General features: G+C 49.3%; 1 long non-coding RNA gene across 2 annotated transcripts in view; it reads right to left on the reverse strand.

Moving 5' to 3' along the window:
• Nucleotides 1-18,202, reverse strand: part of LOC139239050 (uncharacterized) — an 87,059-nt gene extending 68,857 nt beyond the window's left edge. The window contains exons 1-3 of one of the 2 annotated variants that reach the window (XR_011588597.1): nucleotides 18,031-18,202; nucleotides 11,236-11,331; nucleotides 10,892-10,987 (exon numbers count right to left, since the gene is read on the reverse strand). This is a non-coding gene — a long non-coding RNA (uncharacterized lncRNA). The remainder of the gene's footprint in view (nucleotides 1-10,891; nucleotides 10,988-11,235; nucleotides 11,332-18,030) is intronic. The other variant, XR_011588596.1, reaches the window with a different exon arrangement.
• Nucleotides 18,203-18,533: the final 331 nt, after the last annotated feature.

Below are 18,533 nucleotides of genomic sequence, written 5' to 3' on the forward strand. Positions count from 1 at the left end.
TCCACGACCAGGCCAACATCCCCAGTATTGAAGCACTGACCACACTCGATCAGCTTCGCTGGGCAGGCCACATAGTTCACATGCCAGATACGAGACTCCCGAAACAAATGCTTTATGCGAAGCTCCTTCATGGTAAACGAGCCAAAGGAGGACAGCGGAAATGTTATAATGACGCCCTCAAAGCCTCCCTGGTAAAGTGCGACATCACCACTGACACCTGGGAGACCCTGGCCGCAGACCGACCGAGGTGGAGAAAGTCCATCCGGGAGGGTGTTGAGCTCTTCGAGTCTCGACGCAAGGAGCATGAAGAGGCCAAGCGCAGGCAGCGGAAGGAGCGCGCGTCAAACCAGCCTCACCCACCCCTTCCCCTGACCAATGTCTGTCCCACCTGTAACAGGATCTGTGCCTCTCGTATCGGACTGTTCAGCCATCAAAGAACTCACTTTGGGAGTGGAAGCAAGTCCTCCTCGATTCCGAAGGACTGCCTATGAGTCCCTGTCACAGGTGGGACAGATAGTCGTTGAGGGAAGGGTGGGACTGGTTTTCCGCACGCTCCTTCCGCTGCCTGCGCTTGATTTCCGCATGCTCTGACGACGAGACTCGAGGTGCTCAGCGCCCTCCCGGATGCACTTCCTCCACTTAGTGGCATTGAAAGTTGGCATGGAGGTACAGCAGGCGGTGAAGAAGGCAAATGGTATGTTGGCCTTCATAGCGAGAGGATTTGAGTACAGGAGCAGGGAGATCTTACTGGAATTGTACAGGGCCTTAGTGAGGCCTCACCTGGAATATTGTGCTCAGTTTCGGTCTCCTAATCTGAGGAAGGACATAGAAACATAGAAAATAGGTGCAGGAGTAGGCCATTCGGCCCTTCTAGCCTGCACCACCATTCAATGAGTTCATGGCTGAACATGCAACTTCAGTACCCAATTCCTGCTTTCTCGCCATACCCCTTGATCCCCCTAGTAGTAAGGACTACATCTAACTCCTTTTTGAATATATTTAGTGAATTGGCCTCAACAACTTTCTGTGGTAGAGAATTCCACAGGTTCACCACTCTCTGGGTGAAGAAGTTTCTCCTCATCTCAGTCCTAAATGGCTTACCCCTTGTCCTTAGACTGTGACCCCTGGTTCTGGAATTCCCCAACATTGGGAACATTCTTCCTGCACCTAACCTGTCTAAACCCGTCAGAATTTTAAACGTTTCTATGAGATCCCCTCTCGTTCTTCTGAACTCCAGTGAATACAAGCCCAGTTGATCCAGTCTTTCTTGATATGTCAGTCCTGCCATCCCAGGAATCAGTCTGGTGAACCTTCGCTGCACTCCCTCAATAGCAAGAATGTCCTTCCTCAAGTTAGGAGACCAAAGCTGTACACAATACTCCAGGTGTGGCCTCACCAAGGCTCTGTACAACTGTAGTAACACCTCACTGGCCCTGTACTCAAATCCCCTCGCTATGAAGGCCAACATGCCATTTACTTTCTTCACCGCCTGCTGTAACTGCATGCAAACCTTCAATGATTGATGTACCATGACACCTCGTTGCACCTCCCCTTTTCCTAATCTGTCACCATTCAGATAATAATCTGTCTCTCTGTTTTTACCAGCAAAGTGGATAACCTCACATTTATCTACATTATACTTCATCTGCCATGCTTTTTCCCACTCACCTAAGCTATCCAAGTCAATCTGCAGCCTCATAGCATCCTCCTCGCAGCTCACACTGCCACCCAACTTCGTGTCATCCGCAAATTTGGAGATACTACATTTAATCCCCTCGTCTAAATCATTAATGTACAATGTAAACAGCTGGGGCCTCAGCACAGAACCTTGCGGTACCCCACTAGTCACTGCCTGCCATTCTGAAAAGTACCCATTTACTCCTACTCTTTGCTTCCTGTCTGACAACCAGTTCTCAATCCACGTCAGCACACTACCCGCAATCCCATGTGCTTTAACTTTGCACATTTATCTCTTGTGTGGAACGTTCTTGCTATTGAGGGAGTGCAGCGAAGGTTCACCAGACTGATTCCCGGGATAGCGGGACTGACATAAGAGGAGAGACTAGATCAACTGGGCCTTTATACACTGGAGTTTAGAAGGATGAGAGGGGATCTCATAGAAACTTACAAGATTCTGACGGGACTGGACAGGTTAGATGCGGGAAGAATGTTCCCGATGATGGGGAAGTCCAGAACCAGGGGTACAATCTTAGGATAAGGGGTAGGCCATTTAGTACTGAGATGAGGAGAAACTTCTTCACTCAGAGAGTTGTTAACCTGTGGAATTCCCTACCGCAGAGCATTGTTGATGCCAGTTCATTGGATATATTCAAGAGGGAGTTAGATATGGCCCTTGCGGTTAAAGGGATCAAGGGTTATGGAGAAAAAGCAGGAAAGGGGCACTGAGGTGAATGATCAGCCGTGATCTTATTGAATGTTGGTGCAGGCTCCAAGGACCTAATGGCATACTCCTGCCCCTATTTTCGATGTTTCTATGTTAGGGTGGTCTTTGGCCAGTGTCTCCCAAGTGCCGGTGGGGATGTTGCACTTTATCACGGAGGCTTTGAGGGTGGTCCCTGTAATGTTTCCTCTGCCCACCTGGGTCTCGCTTGCCCTGAAGGAGTTCCGAGTAGAGCGTTTGCTTTGGGAGTTCTGTGTCTGGCATGCGGACAATGTGGCCCTGCCCAACAGAGCTGGTCGAGTGTGGTTAGTGCTTCGATGCTGGGGATGTTGGCCTGAACGAGGACGCTAACGTTGGTGCATCTGTCCTCCCAGGGGATTTGCAGGATCTTGTGGAGACATCGTTGGTGGTATTTATCCAGCGATTTGAGTAAATTCAAGGCAGAGATCAATAGATATTTGAGCACTGAGGAAATCGAGGGATATGGGGATCGGGCAGGGAAGTGGAATTGAGGTAGAAGATCAGCCATGATCTTATCGAATGGCGGAGCAGGCTCAAGGAGCCATATGACCGACTCCTGCTCCTAATTCTTGTGTTCTTGTGTGCCAACATCCTCGACTGGAACTGGTGGACAACCAGCCCCCTCTGCTGGAACTACATAGAATTACAACAACAACATTTCTGTCTTGCTGAAAGCTGCGTCACTTTTTCCGACTGCCATTACGTTGTCCCTAATCAGTACAGCGACTTCACCTGCCCTTTCCCCCGTCTTTATCATTTCTAAATATGTTATACAATGCAGTCATAGAATCATAGCGAAGTTTACAGCCTGCAAGGAGGGCATTTCATAGAGGCTCCCATAGAAACATATAAAATTCTGACGGGACTGGACAGGTTAGATGCAGGAAGAATGTTCCCGATGACGGGGAAGTCCAGAACCAGGGGTCACAGTCTAAGGATAAGGGTAAGCCATTTAGGACCGAGACGAGAAGAAACTTCTTCACTGAGAGAATTGTGAACCTGTGGAATTCTCTACCGCAGAGAGTTCTTGAGGCCAGTTCATTGGATATATTCAAAAGGGAATTAGATGTGGCCCTTACGGCTTAATGGATCAAGGGGTATGGAGAGAAAGCAGGAAAGGAGGTACTGAGGGAATGATCAGCCATGATCTTATTGAATGGTGGTGCAGGCTCAAAGGGCTGAATAGCCGGCTCCTGCACCTATTTTCTATGTTTCCGAAGGCGACCGAAGGCTGCACTGGAGGCAGTGCTGGACTTTGCCGTCAATGTCTGCTCTTGTTGATAAGAGGCTCCCGAGGTCTGGGAAATGGTCCGCGTTGTCCAGCGCCACGCATTGCGTGGGCCCACCAGCTGGTGGCGGTGTTTGTGGAGGACTCCATGCACCTGCAGTGCGGGGGCCCACCAGCCGGTGGCGGTGTTTATGGAGGACTCCATGGACCTGCAGTGCAGGATCCCACCAGCCAGTGGCGCTGTTTGTGGAGGACTCCCTGTGGACCTGCAATGCGGGGGCCCAGCAGCCGGTGGCGCTGTTTGTGGAGGACTCCCTGTGGACCTGCAATTCGGGGCCCACCAGCCAGTGGCGGTGTTTGTGGAGGACTCCCTGTGTACCTGCAATTCGAGGTCCCACCAGACGGTGGCGATGTTTGTGGAGGACTCCATGGACCTGCAATGCGGGCCCCCACCCGCCAGGGGCGGTGTTTGTGGAGGCCTCCATGGACCTGCAGTGCGGGCCCCCACCCGCCAGGGGCAGTGTTTGTGGAGGACTCCATGGACCTGCAGTGCGGGGCCCCCATCAGCCAGGGGCGGTGTTTGTGGAGGACTCCCTGTGTACCTGCAATTCGAGGTCCCACCAGACGGTGGCGATGTTTGTGGAGGAATCCATGGACCTGCAGTGCTGGCGCCCACCAGGGGGTGGCGATGTCGCTGGTGGACTCCATGGACCTGCAGTGCGGGCCCCCATCAGCCACTCGGTTGATTCCGTGGATGAGGGGGTTGATTTATGAGGAAATGTTGAGTAGGTTGGGCCTCTACGCATTAGAATTCAGAAGAATGAGAGGTGATCTTATCGAAACGTATACGATTACGAGGTGGATGCAGAGAGGATGTTCCCACTGATGGGGGAGACTAGAACTAGGGGGCATGGTCTTAGAATAAGGGGCCGCCCATTTAAAACTGAGATGAGAAGAAATTTCTTCTCTCAGAGGGTTGTAAATCTGTGGAATTCTCTGCCTCAGAGAGCTGTGGAGGCCGAGACATTGAATATATTTAAGACAGAAATGGACAGTTTCTTAAACGATAAGGGGTTATGGGGAGCGGGTGGGGAAGTGGAGCTGGGTCCATGATCAGATCAGCCACGATCGTATTAAATAGCGGAGCAGGCTCGAGGGGCTGTATGGCCTACTCCTGTTCCTATTTCTTATGTTCTTATGTTCTTAAGTGGTTTTGGGGATTCCTAGTATGAGTGAGGAGAGATAAAGTTACAGGACATGAGAGCTATCCTTGGTGATGTGGGATCTGCACCAGTTCAGGATCTTAATAAGTTTGCCCAATGGTGGTGTAATATTCTGGGATGGTGGCAGTCAGGGAACATATCAGAGAAACAGAGGGATCACACGATTCTGCGAGCTTTAGGGAATCACCGGGAAAAGGTAGTAGGTTTTGAAACAACTTCCAGGGCTCTGCTTGGTCAAATCATAGCTGCAATCTTTAGTGCTCACTCAGGGCCACAGTTAATAAAGCGGCTTGCATTATTACCAGGGGAAGGACCCAGGGAAGCGGGGGAACATATATTCCAGTTATGTAAAAGTTTGGGAAGTAATTGGATTGATATCAGTCATTACAGAGATGATACACATCGAGACTATTTTGACTTTCCTAACCCCTTCAGTAGTTCTGGAAGTAGTTGCCTGGGGCGGGGATGATGGTTTCGATAAATGGTTGGCGAGGGTAGAAAGCTTGTGTCAGAGAGATGCAGGAATCTCAGTCATGGAAGTGAGACCGGGGTTACAGCGATGGAAGGCAGAAGGGCCGGAGTGGATGAATCCCGCGAGGAGTCGCGTAAAAGGAGCAGGACCAGATGGTGCCTGGATCCCGACCCGTCAGTTGATAGAGGACTGAAATAGACTGACTAAAGAATTAGAAAAGTTAAAAGAAAAGTTGAAGAATGAGGAAAGAGAAGCTGGAGTCACAGACAGGAATGATACCTGGGTTCAGTTGCTGAGGTTGGGGGTAGATTCTGCAGGTGAGGGGGAATTGCGATCGGGATGCCGCACCTCAACCACACACGTCGTTTCTTTCAGACCCTTACTTCAGGATAGGGGTGGCCATACCCTTATCGAGGCTTGTGTGGACGGGCAGTGGGTAATGGACACAGGGTCTGCTGGACAAATGAAGGGGCTCCTGGAGGAAGGGGATTCCCCCCTTCAGAGACAGTTCCCCAACACCCCAGATACACGAGGAGCAGTTACTGAACAGTCAGAGATGGAAGCAGTGGGAGAAGCTTGTTCAGAAACATTTAAAGTTTCTGCAGGAATGGGCTGTCTCAGAACTGATGAGATGTTCAGTGAAACGCTCAAATGTGGGAGTTACAAACATGATCTTAAAGGATGTGAAATAGAAGTTGGAGCGTTGCAAATGTTGAGAGAGGAAATGATAGCAGTTCCGAAGGGTGAACTGAGAGAAGGACTGGGTCTCTCGACTGACTATTCAGCATTTCTGTCATCCTTTACTCTATGTTGTTGCACTTCTCCCATAAAGCAGAGAAAATTGTGAAAAACCTTGCCGAGGGCAACAGACTTGGTCGAAGACACCGATTGGGAGTTTACATTTCTGAATGGAAACAGCACGGAATTCAGTCGGAAACATCAAAAATTGAAAGTTGACTTTTAAGTGAAAATGGATATGGTGATCACAGACCACCGGACTTTAAAATGGTATCCTGAGAATCCCAGTCTGCAGCAACCCTACTTTGACCCTAATCGTGCTGCTATTCGGAAGAAGGAAATGCAGAAATGGAGACAGGATTTCAACAGCTACAGAGTTTGAATCAAGCAATTGTGGACATTAACCATCACACTGCGGAAAGTAAGAACATTCACACAACTTTGGAAAGTGTTACCCAGATAGGACCTGCAGAGAGGCAAAGAGAAGAAGTGGGGCAGTGAGGGAGGGCAAGCCGACATTTCTGAAACTCTTTGCTTCGGCGCAGTCTGGAGAAATCAAAAGGGTTAAAAGTGGAAGACTGAAGTTTGGATTAAAAACAAGATACTTGGATCGAAAGAGGCTGCTAGACGATATGATGCCTTTTAGCCAATGAAATGTTGAGTATTTGAGTGTAACTTGTTACTATGCAAATAATAATCTATGCATAGAATCAAAGAAACTCCTCCGCTGATCATGTGAGTTGTGTATAGTAATTCATGACATTGTCTGTATTTGAATGTACCTTGTTGAGTCTGTGTGCCCCCGGCCTGCGAACACCACTGGAGCAGGCCGGGGAGCACAAGGAGCAGTGTGGCGGCCTGGCCCAGCAGTCTGTGCGCCCCCGGCCTGCGAGCACCATCAGAGCAGGCCGGGAGCAGGGGGAGCAGTGTGGCGGCCTGGCCCAGCAGTCTGTGCGCTCCCGGCCTGTGAGCACCATCGGAGCAGGGGGAGCAGCCTAGCAGCATACCACTCCAGGGAGCAGCACGTGCTGGAGCAGGAGAGCGACGGCAGTGAAAAGGGACGTCACTAAGGTCCAGGTCGGTGATTGGAGCGTAGTCAGGTACAGCAGGAGCGGCGAGGTCGGGGCGAAGGAGCGGTGAGAGACTGTAGAGGACGTGATCGGAGCCCAGGAGAGGCATGAGGTCGGGGCCCAGGGGAGGTGAGGGCCCAGAGGCAGCATGGGCCCAGCCCACACTGCGATATGTGCGCACTAGGTCCGTGCAGCAGAGCTGGTCTCCAGTCGTCTTGGTTGATCCTTGCCACTAGGCCAAGACCTCGCTCTGTCAAACCCGTGTGGTGGCTGGTGTGCAACGGTCACCCCACGTTAAACAATCCACACACAGGCATCTTCCATCCTTCAGGATTTAGTCGGACCTGGAATTTTAGGTCCATTATTGAAACACCTGTGAACTTTTTGACGTGGAAGCAAGTCATCCTTGATTCGAGGGACTGCCTACGATGATGATGTACCTTGTTACTATGCGAATAATCATTTGATTACATTGTCTGTATGTTAAACGATTCAGAAAGCAGTACGCCGTGATTTCAGGACAATGCCATTTTTGATTCCACATTGTCTGCATGTTAATTGTGTAAATGTACTGTGCAAACAAATAAGGGTTCAAAGGCTTTTTAGGTATGGAACTGGCTTTTGTCACACACACACACACACACACACACACACACACACGGACTGTTCACACACTGGAATCTTGGAAGGTGTGTCACAAGCAGCCACAGAACTCTGGGCAAGCTAGAGAGCTGCCTTTGTGAAGTATGTCAGTAACTTCCACACTGGGTTTGTTTAGTATGAATGTCTAAATAAAAGACCCAATCCTGCCTTTACTACAACTGAGTGTGTGTGTCATTGGACATTTAAAGCAACGAAGCGAAAAGAGCAAGACAGCCTTACAACATCCAGTAGTGTGTCAGTGTTTACAGGGGGTCCTCAGGAGTGTGTCAGTATTTACAGGGAGTCCCTGGGAGAGGGTGTCAGTATTTACAGGGGGCCCCCGGGAGTGTGTCAGTATTTACAGGGGGTCCCCGGGAGTGTGTCAGTATTTACAGGGGGTCCCCGGGAGTATGTCAGCATTTACAGGGGGTCCCCGGGAGTGTGTCAGTATTTACAGGGGGTCCCCGGGAGTGTGTCAGTATTTACAGGGGGTCCCCGGGAGTGTGTCAGTATTTACAGGGGGTCCCCGGGAGTGTGTCAGTATTTACAGGGGGTCCCCGGGAGTGTGTCAGTATTTACAGGGGGTCCCCGGGAGTGTGTCAGTATTTACAGGGGGTCCCGGGAGTGTGTCAGTATTTACAGGGGGTCCCCGGGAGTGTGTCAGTATTTACAGGGGGTCCCCAGGAGTGTGTCAGCATTTACAGGGGGTCCCCGGGAGTGTGTCAGTATTTACAGGGGGTCCCCGGGAGTGTGTCAGTATTTACAGGGGGTCCCCAGGAGTGTGTCATTATTTACAGGGGGTCCCCGGGAGTGTGTCAGTATTTATAGGGGGTCCTCGGGAGTGTGTCAGTATTTACAGAGGGTCCTCGGGAGTGTGTCAGTGTTTACAGGGAGGTCCCGGGAGTGTGTCAGTATTTACAGGGGGTCCCCGGGGAGTGTGTCAGTATTTATAGGGGGTCCTCGGGAGTGTGTCAGTGTTTACAGGGGGCCTCCGGGAATGTGTCAGTATTTACAGCAGGGTCCCAGGGAGTGTGTCAGTATTTACAGGGGGTCACCGGGAGTGTGTCAGTATTTATAGGGGGTCCTCAGGAGTGTGTCAGTGTTTACAGGGAGTTCCCGGGAGTGTGTCAGTATTTACAGGGTGTTCCCGGGGAGTGTGTTGGTATTTACAGGGATTCCTGGATTTTGTCAGTATTTACACGGAGGTCCCCGGGACTGTGCCAATATTTACAGAGGGTCCATAGTTATGTGCCAGTAATTACAGGAGGTCCCCGGGAGTGTGTCAGTATTTACAGGGGGTCCCCAGGAGTGTGTCAGTATTTACAGGGGTCCCCAGGAGTGTGTCAGTATTTACAGGGGGTCCCCGGGAGTGTGTCAGTATTTACAGGGGGTCCCCAGGAGTGTGTCAGTATTTACAGGGGGTCCCCGGGAGTATGTCAGTATTTACAGGGGGTCCCCGGGAGTGTGTCAGTACTTACAGGGGGTCCCCGGGAGTGTGTCAGTATTTACAGGGGGTCCCCGGGAGTGTGTCAGTACTTACAGGGAGTCCCCAGGAGTGTGTCAGTACTTACAGGGAGTCCCCAGGAGTGTGTCACTATTTACAGGGGGTCTCCGGGAGTGTGTCAGTATTTACAGGGGGTCCCTGGGAGTGTGTCAGTATTTACAGGGGGTCCCCAGTAGTCTGTCCGTATTTACAGGGGGTCCCAGGAATATGTCATAATTTACAAGGGGTCCCTGGGAATATGTCAGTATTTTCAAAGGTTCCGGGAGTGTGTTGGTAATTACAGGGAGTCCGCGAGAGGCAGAGAGAAAGCATGATTATAGAGATAGTGACAGAGAAAGAGAGACAGAAAGAGAGACAGACAGAGAGAGGGACAGAGAGAGCTACAGGCAGGGACACAGAGAGAAAGAGACATAGTTATAGAGACAGGGACACAGAGAAAGAGAGAGACAGACAGAGGGACACAGAGAGAAGATTAGTGAAGCAGCATATTATATAGTCCCGTGTTTGCCCCAATGATTTTACACAGCGAATACAAGAGACAGCAACTTGTGTTGTGACAGCACCGACCAGGCAAAGCCAGTGACTGACGGTGATGGCTCTGCGTGCACAGACTGATGACATGCCTGCTTTGGGGCACTCGGGCCGATATATTTGCGCCTGACTAAGACAGAGGGAGGGATTTAATTTCCCTGAATTGTTGAGAACCTGCAATGTTCCCACCCTCCTGAAAGATGGGAGACAGGGACACAGAGAGAAAGAGAGAGAGAGGGAACACAGGAGTAAGAGAGAGAGAGACAGATACAGAAAGAGAGAGAGAGACAGATATATATATATATATATGAGAGAAAGGGAGACTGATGATTTCAGCAGTTATTCGGATGAACAGTCTGTGTAGAATGGAGCCCAGAAGGCAGATACCGAAGCCAAATGTCAGATACCAGTCTTCATATAACTCACAATCATCCAAACCCACTCCCCTCAGTCACTGCATTTTTAAATTGGGTCCTGGGATGTGGGCGTCACTGGCAAGGCCGGCATTTATTGCCCATCCTTAATCGCCCTGGAGAAGGTCGTGGTGAGCCGCCTTCCTGCATATGACTGAGTGGTTTGCTGGGCTATTTCAGGGGGCAGTTAAGACTCCAACACGTTGCTGTGGGTCTGGAGCCATATACAGGCCAGGCCGGTAAGGACGACAGATTTCCTTCCCTGAAGGACGTTAATCTTTATATAACCATTAATCATCCCATCCCACTCCCCTCACTCTCCTCATCCCACTCCCCTCAGTCTCCTCATCCCACTCCCCTCACTCTCCTCATCCCACTCCCCTCGGTCACTGTATCCCACTCCCCTCACTCTCCTCATCCCACTCCTCAGTCACTGCATCCCACTCCCCTCAGTCACTGCATCCCACTCCCCTCACTCTCCTCATCCCACTCCATTCAGTCACTGCATCCCACTCCCCTCAGTCTCCTCATCCCACTCCCCTCAGTCACTGCATCCCACTCCCCTCAGTAAGAGACCAGAATTAATCTGAGGGACTGAATATTTCTGGGAGAAAGGAACATTTAGAATAGGCCCCACAAGGCAGATACCTGAGGTTGTTGACCCCTGTGGGGTAGTGGATGGATGGTCAGTGGTTTCACGAGTCGATTGTTCCTCGGGTCCCTGAGTTGGGGATGTCTCTGTATCTGTAATAAAGGAAGAGAGACATGGGCGAGTGCAGAGTGGAGAACACGAACAGTTCATCAGGCTGATGCTAGATGCGAAGAATGTCAGATACCAGTCTTTATATAACCCAAATATTATAATCCCTCGCCCCTCAGTCACTGCAAGCCACTCCCCCTAAGTAACAGATGGATGAATCTCTGGGATTGAGGATTTCAGCAGTTACACCGGGTGAGCAGTCTGTGTAGAATGGACCCCACAAGGCAGATACCTGAGGTTGTAGACCCCGCTGGGATAGTGGATGGATGGTCAGTGGATTGGAGAGTCAATTGATCCTCAGGCCCCTGAGTTGGGGATGTCTCTGGGTCTGTAATAAAGGAAGAGAGACATGGGAGAGTGGAGAATGACAGAACAGGCCATCAGGCTGATGCTAGATCTGGAGAATGTCAGATACCAGTCTTTATATAACCCAGAATATCGAAACATAGAAACATAGAAAATAGGTGCAGGTGTAGGCCATTCGGCCCTTCTAGCCTGCACCGCCATTCAATGAGTTCATGGCTGAACATGCAACTTCAGTACCCCATTCCTGCTTTCTCATACCCCTTGATCCCCCTAGTTGTAAGAACTACATCTAACTCCTTTTTGAATATATTTAGTGAATTGGCCTCAACAACTTTCTGTGGTAGAGAATTCCACAGGTTCACCACTCTCTGGGTGAAGAAGTTTCTCCTCATCTCGGTCTTAAATGGCTTACCCCTTATCCTTAGACTGTGACCCCTGGTTCTGGAATTCCCCAACATTGGGAACATTCTTCCTGCATCTAACCTGTCTAAACCCGTCAGAATTTTAAACGTTTCTATGAGATCCCCTCTCATTCTTCTGAACTCCAGTGAATACAAGCCCAGTTCATCTAGTCTTTCTTGATATGTCAGTCCCGCCATCCCGGGAATCAGTCTGGTGAACCTTCGCTGCACTCCCTCAATTGCAAGAATGTCCTTCCTCAAGTTAGGAGACCAAAACAGTACACAATACTCCAGGTGTGGCCTCACCAAGGCTCTGTACAACTGTAGTAAGACCTCCCTGCCCCTGTACTCAAATCCCCTCACTATGAAGGCGAACATGCCATTTACTTTCTTAACCGCCTGCTGTACCTGCATGCCAACCTTCAATGACTGATGTACCATGATACCCAGGTCTCGTTGCACCTCCCCTTTTCCTAATCTGTCACCATTCAGATAATAGTCTGTCTCTCTGTTTTTGCCACCAAAGTGGATAACCTCACATTTATCCACATTATACTTCATCTGCCATGCATTTTCCCATTCACCTAACCTATCCAATTCACTCTGCAGCCTCATAGCATCCTCCTCGCAGCTCACACTGCCACCCAACTTAGTGTCATCCGCAAATTTGGAGATACTACATTTAATCCCCTCATCTAAATCATTAATGTACAAGGTAAACAGCTGGGGCCCCAGCACAGAACCTTGCGGTACCCCACTAGTCACTGCCTGCCATTCTGAAAAGTACCCATTTACTCCTACTCTTTGCTTCCTGTCTGACAACCGGTTCTCAATCCACGTCAGCACACTACCCCCAATCCCATGTGCTTTAACTTTGCACATTAACCTCTTGTGTGGGACCTTGTCGAAAGCCTTCTGAAAGTCCAAATATACCACATCAACTGGTTCTCCCTTGTCCACTCTACTGGAAACATCCTCAAAAAATTCCAGAAGATTTGTCAAGCATGATTTCCCTTTCATAAATCCATGCTGACTTGGACCTATCATGTCGCCTCTTTCCAAATGCGCTGCAATGACATCCTTAATAATTGATTCCATCATTTTACCCACTACCGATGTCAGGCTGACCGGTCTATAATTCCGTTTTCTCTCTCCCTTTTCTCTCTCCCTCCTTTTTTCAAAAGTGGAGTTACATTGGCTACCCTCCACTCGATAGGAACTGATCCAGAGTCTATGGAATGTTGGGAAATGACTGTCAATGCATCCGCTATTTCCAAGGCCACCTCCTTAAGTACTCTGGGATGCAGTCCATCAGGCCCTGGGGATTTATCAGCCTTCAATCCCATCAATTTCCCCAACACAATTTCCCGACTAATAAGGATTTCCCTCAGTTCCTCCTCCTTACTAGACCCTCCGACCCTTTTATATCCGGAAGGTTGTTTGTGTCCTCCTTACTGAATACTGAACCAAAGTACTTGTTCAATTGGTCTGCCATTTCTTTGTTCCCCGTTATGACTTCCCCTGATTCTGACTGCAGGGGACCTACATTTGTCTTTACTAACCTTTTTCTTTTTACATATCTATAGAAGCTTTTGCAGTCCATTTTAATGTTCCCTGCAAGCTTCCTCTCATACTCTATTTTCCCTGCCCTAATCAAACCCTTTGTCCTCCTCTGCTGAGTTCTAAATTTCTCCCAGTCCCCGGGTTCTCTGCTATTTCTGGCCAATTTGTATGCCACTTCCTTGGCTTTAATGCTATCCCTGATTTCCCTTGATAGCCACGGTTGAGCCACCTTCCCTTTTTTATTTTTACGACAGACAGGAATGTACAATTGTTGTAGTTCATCCATGCGGTCTCTAAATGTCTGCCATTGCCCATCCACAGTCAACCCCTTCAGTATCATTCGCCAATCTATCCTAGCCAATTCACGCCTCATACCTTCAAAGTTACCCTTCTTTAAGTTCTGCACCATGGTATCTGAATAAACTGTTTCATTCTCCATCCTAATGCAGAATTCCACCATATTATGGTCACTCTTCCCCAAGGGGCCTCGCACAACGAGATTGCTAATTAATCCTCTCTCATTACACAACATCCAGTCTAAGATGGCCTCCCCCCTAGTTGGTTCCTCGACATATTGGTCTAAAAAACCATCCCTTATGCACTCCAGGAAATCCTCCTCTACCGTATTGCTTCCAGTTTGGTTAACCCAATCTATGTGCATATTAAAGTCACCCATTATAACTGCTGCACCTTTATTGCACGCACCCCAACATCACTACTACTGTTTGGAGGTCTGTACACAACTCCCACTAACGTTTTTTGTCCTTTGGTATTCTGCAGCTCTACCCATATAGATTCCACATCATCCAAGCTAATGTCCTTCCGAACTATTGCCTTAATTTGCTCCTTAACCAGCAATGCTACCCCACCTCCTTTTCCTTTTATTCTATCTTTCCTGAATGTTGAATATCCCTGGATGTTGAGTTCCCAGCCCTGATCATCCTGGAGCCACGTCTCCGTAATCCCAATCACATCATATTTGTTAACATCTATTTGCACAGTTAATTCATCCACTTTATTGCGGATACTCCTTGCATTAAGACACAAAGCCTTCAGGCTTGTTCTTTTAACACCCTTTGTCCTTTTAGAATTTTGCTGTACAGTGGCCCTTTTTGTTCTTTGCCTTGGGTTTCTCTGCCCTCCACTTTTCCTCATCTCCTTTCTGTCTTTTGCTTTTGCCTCCTTTTTGTTTCCCTCTGTCTCCCTGCATTGGTTCCCATCCCCCTGCCATATCAGTTTAAATCCTCCCCAACAGCACTAGCAAACACTCCCCCTAGGACATTGGTTCCGGTCCTGCCCAGGTGCAGACTGTCCGGTTTGTACTGCTCCCACCTCCCCCAGAACCGGTTCCAATGCCCCAGGAATTTGAATCCCTCCCTGTTGCACCACTGCTCAAGCCACGTATTCATCTGCGCTATTCTGCGATTCCTACTCTGACTATCACGTGGCACTGGTAGCAATCCCGAGATTACTACTTTTGAGGTCCTACTTTTTAATTTAGCTCCTAGCTCCTTAAATTCGTTTCGTAGGACCTCATCCCTCTTTTTACCTATGTCGTTGGTACCAATGTGCACCACGACAACTGGCTGTTCTCCCTCCCTTTTTAGAATGTCCTGCACCCGCTCTGAGACATCCTTGACCCTTGCACCAGGGAGGCAACATACCATCCTGGAGTCTCGGTTGCGGCCGCAGAAACGCCTATCTATTCCCCTCACCATTGAATCCCCAATCACTATTGCTCTCCCACTCTTTTTCCTGCCCTCCTGTGCAGCAGAGCCAGCCACGAACTTGGCTGCTGCTGCCCTCCCCTGATGAGTCATCCCCCTCAACAGTACCCAAAGCAGTGTATCTGTTTTGCAGGGGGATGACCACAGGGGACTCCTGCACTACCTTCCTTGCACTGCTCTTCCTGTTGGTCTTCCATTCCCTATCTGGCTGTGGACCCTTTCCCTGTGGTACGACCAACTCGCTACACGTGATACTCACGTCATTCTCAGCATCGTGGATGCTCCAGAGTGAATCCACCCTCAGCTCCAACTCCGCAACGCGGTCTGTCAGGAGCTGGAGGCGGATACACTTCCCGCACACGTAATCGTCAGGGACACCGGAAGTGTCCCTGAGTTCCCACATGGTACAGGAGGAGCATAGCACCCGACCGAGCTCTCCTGCCATGACTTAACCCTTATATACACTTAAATTGGCAACAACAGTGTTAAAAGTTACTCACTGATATAGAAGAGAAAAAAGAAAAACTACTCACCAATCACCAGCCAATCACTTACCCTCTTGGCTGTGACGCCACCTTTTGATTTCTTTCTACTTCTTTTTTGCCTTCTCCCTGTAGCTGCACAAGTCACGCCTTTTATAGGCCTCTCCACGCACCTCCTCGACGCTGCTCCCGACTGCCGCCGACGCTGGGCCCCGGACTCCCTGCTGTGCCTTTTATAGGCCGCTCCACGCACCTCCTCGACGCTGCTCCCGACTAAAGCCAAGGAAGTGGCATACAAATTGGCCAGAAATAGCAGAGAACCCGGGGACTGGGAGAAATTTAGAACTCAGCAGAGGAGGACAAAGGGTTTGATTAGGGCAGGGAAAATGGAGTACGAGAAGAAGCTTGCAGGGAACATTAAGACGGATTGCAAAACTTTCGATAGATATGTAAAGAGAAAAAGGTTAGTAAAGACAAACGTAGGTCCCCTGCAGTCAGAATCAGGGGAAGTCATAACGGGGAACAAAGAAATGGCGGACCAATTGAACAAGTACTTTGGTTCGGTATTCACTGAGGAGGACACAAACAACCTTCCGGATATAAAAGGGGTCGGAGGGTCTAGTAAGGAGGAGGAACTGAGGGAAATCCTTATTAGTCGGGAAATTGTGTTGGGGAAATTGATGGGATTGAAGGCCGATAAATCCCCAGGGCCTGATGGACTGCATCCCAGAGTACTTAAGGAGGTGGCCTTGGAAATAGTGGATGCATTGACAGTCATTTTCCAACATTCCATTGACTCTGGATCAGTTCCTATGGAGTGGAGGGGAGCCAATGTAACCCCACTTTTTAAAAAAGGAGGGAGAGAGAAAACAGGGAATTACAGACCGGTCAGCCTGACATCGGTAGTGGGTAAAATGATGGAATCAATTATTAAGGATGTCATCGCAGTGCATTTGGAAAGAGGTAATATGATAGGTCCAAGTCAGCATGGATTTGTGAAAGGGAAATCATGCTTGACAAATCTTCTGGAATTTTTTGAGGATGTTTCCAGTAGAGTGGACAAGGGAGAACCAGTCGATGTGGTATATTTGGACTTTCAGAAGGCTTTCGACAAGGTCCCACACAAGAGATTAATGTGCAAAGTTAAAGCACATGGGATTGGGGGTAGTGTGCTGACATGGATTGAGAACTGGTTGTCAGACAGGAAGCAAAGAGTAGGAGTAAATGGGGACTTTTCAGAATGGCAGGCAGTGACTAGTGGGGTACCGCAAGGTTCTGTGCTGGGGCCCCAGCTGTTTACACTGTACATTAATGATTTAGACGAGGGGATTAAATGTAGTATCTCCAAATTTGCGGATGACACTAAGTTGGGTGGCAGTGTGAGCTGCAAGGAGGATTCTATGAGGCTGCAGAGCGACTTGGATAGGTTAGGTGAGTGGGCAAATGCATGGCAGATGAAGTATAATGTGGATAAATGTGAGGTTATCCACTTTGGTGGTAAAAACAGAGAGACAGACTATTATCTGAATGGTGACAGATTAGGAAAAGGAGAGGTGCAACGAGACCTGGGTGTCATGGTACATCAGTCATTGAAGGTTGGCATGCAGGTACAGCAGGCGGTTAAGAAAGCAAATGGCATGTTGGCCTTCATAGCGAGGGGATTTGAGTACAAGGGCAGGGAGGTGTTGCTACAATTGTACAGGGCCTTGGTGAGGCCACACCTGGAGTATTGTGTACAGTTTTGGTCTCCTAACCTGAGGAAGGACATTCTTGCTATTGAGGGAGTGCAGCGAAGGTTCACCAGACTGATTCCCGGGATGGCGGGACTGACCTATCAAAAAAGACTGGATCAACTGGGCTTGTATTCACTGGAGTTCAGAAGAATGAGAGGGGACCTCATAGAAACGTTTAAAATTCTGACGGGGTTAGACAGGTTAGATGCAGGAAGAATGTTCCCAATGTTGGGGAAGTCCAGAACCAGGGGACACAGTCTAAGGATAAGGGGGAAGCCATTTTGGACTGAGATGAGGAGGAATTTCTTCACCCAGAGAGTGGTGAACCTGTGGAATTCTCTACCACAGAAAGTTGTTGAGGCCAATTCACTAAATATATTCAAAAAGGAGTTAGATGAAGTCCTTACTACTAGGGGAATCAAGGGGTATGGTGAGAAAGCAGGAATGGGGTACTGAAGTTGCATGTTCAGCCATGAACTCATTGAATGGCGGTGCAGGCTAGAAGGGCCGAATGGCCTACTCCTGCACCTATTTTCTATGTTTCTATGTTTCTAATACTATCCCTGATTTCCCTTGATAGCCACGGTTGAGCCACCTTCCCTTTTTTATTTTTACGCCAGACAGGGATGTACAATTGTTGTATTTCATCCATGCGGTCTCTAAATGTCTGCCATTGCCCATATTACAATCCCTCGCCCCTCAGTCACTGCAGGCCACTCCCCTCAGTTACAGATGGATGAATCTCTGGGACTGAGGATTTCAGCAGTCACACCGGGTGAGCAGTTTGTGTAGAATGGACCCCACAAGGCAGATACCTGAGGGTGTAAGCCCCGCTGGGATAGTGGATGGATGGTCAGTGCTTTCACAAGTCGAGTGTTCCTCGAGCCCCTGAGTTGGAGATGTCCCTGGGTCTGTAATAAAGGAAGAGAGACTTGGAAGCGTGCAGAGTGGAGAACACCAGATCAGGTCATAAGACTGGTACTAGAACCCCGAGATTGCCAGACACCAGTCTTTCGATAACCCCAAATATCCCAATCCCACTCCCCGTGACCTGTAATGCCTGGAGAGGGAGGGTGCGGTACCCTGGGCTGCACTGGGGGTCTATCGCCATCAGTGGACACCACAGGGAACAGTGTCCGACACACACAGAGATCAGTGTCTGATTCAGCTCCCTGGAGCTTTGGTGAAAAGACCACTTTGTGTTTCAGGTCCTTTGTCCATGGTGTCCCTTACAACCAGGGGAGGCCCGCTGCGTGTAACTGTCTTATTGCTGTGGGTGGGTGACACGGGACATCCCAGAGTCACTCTTCTGGGCCAT

The sequence above is a fragment of the Pristiophorus japonicus genome, chromosome 26 (genome assembly GCF_044704955.1).
Source record: "Pristiophorus japonicus isolate sPriJap1 chromosome 26, sPriJap1.hap1, whole genome shotgun sequence".
NCBI lineage: Eukaryota > Metazoa > Chordata > Chondrichthyes > Pristiophoridae > Pristiophorus > Pristiophorus japonicus.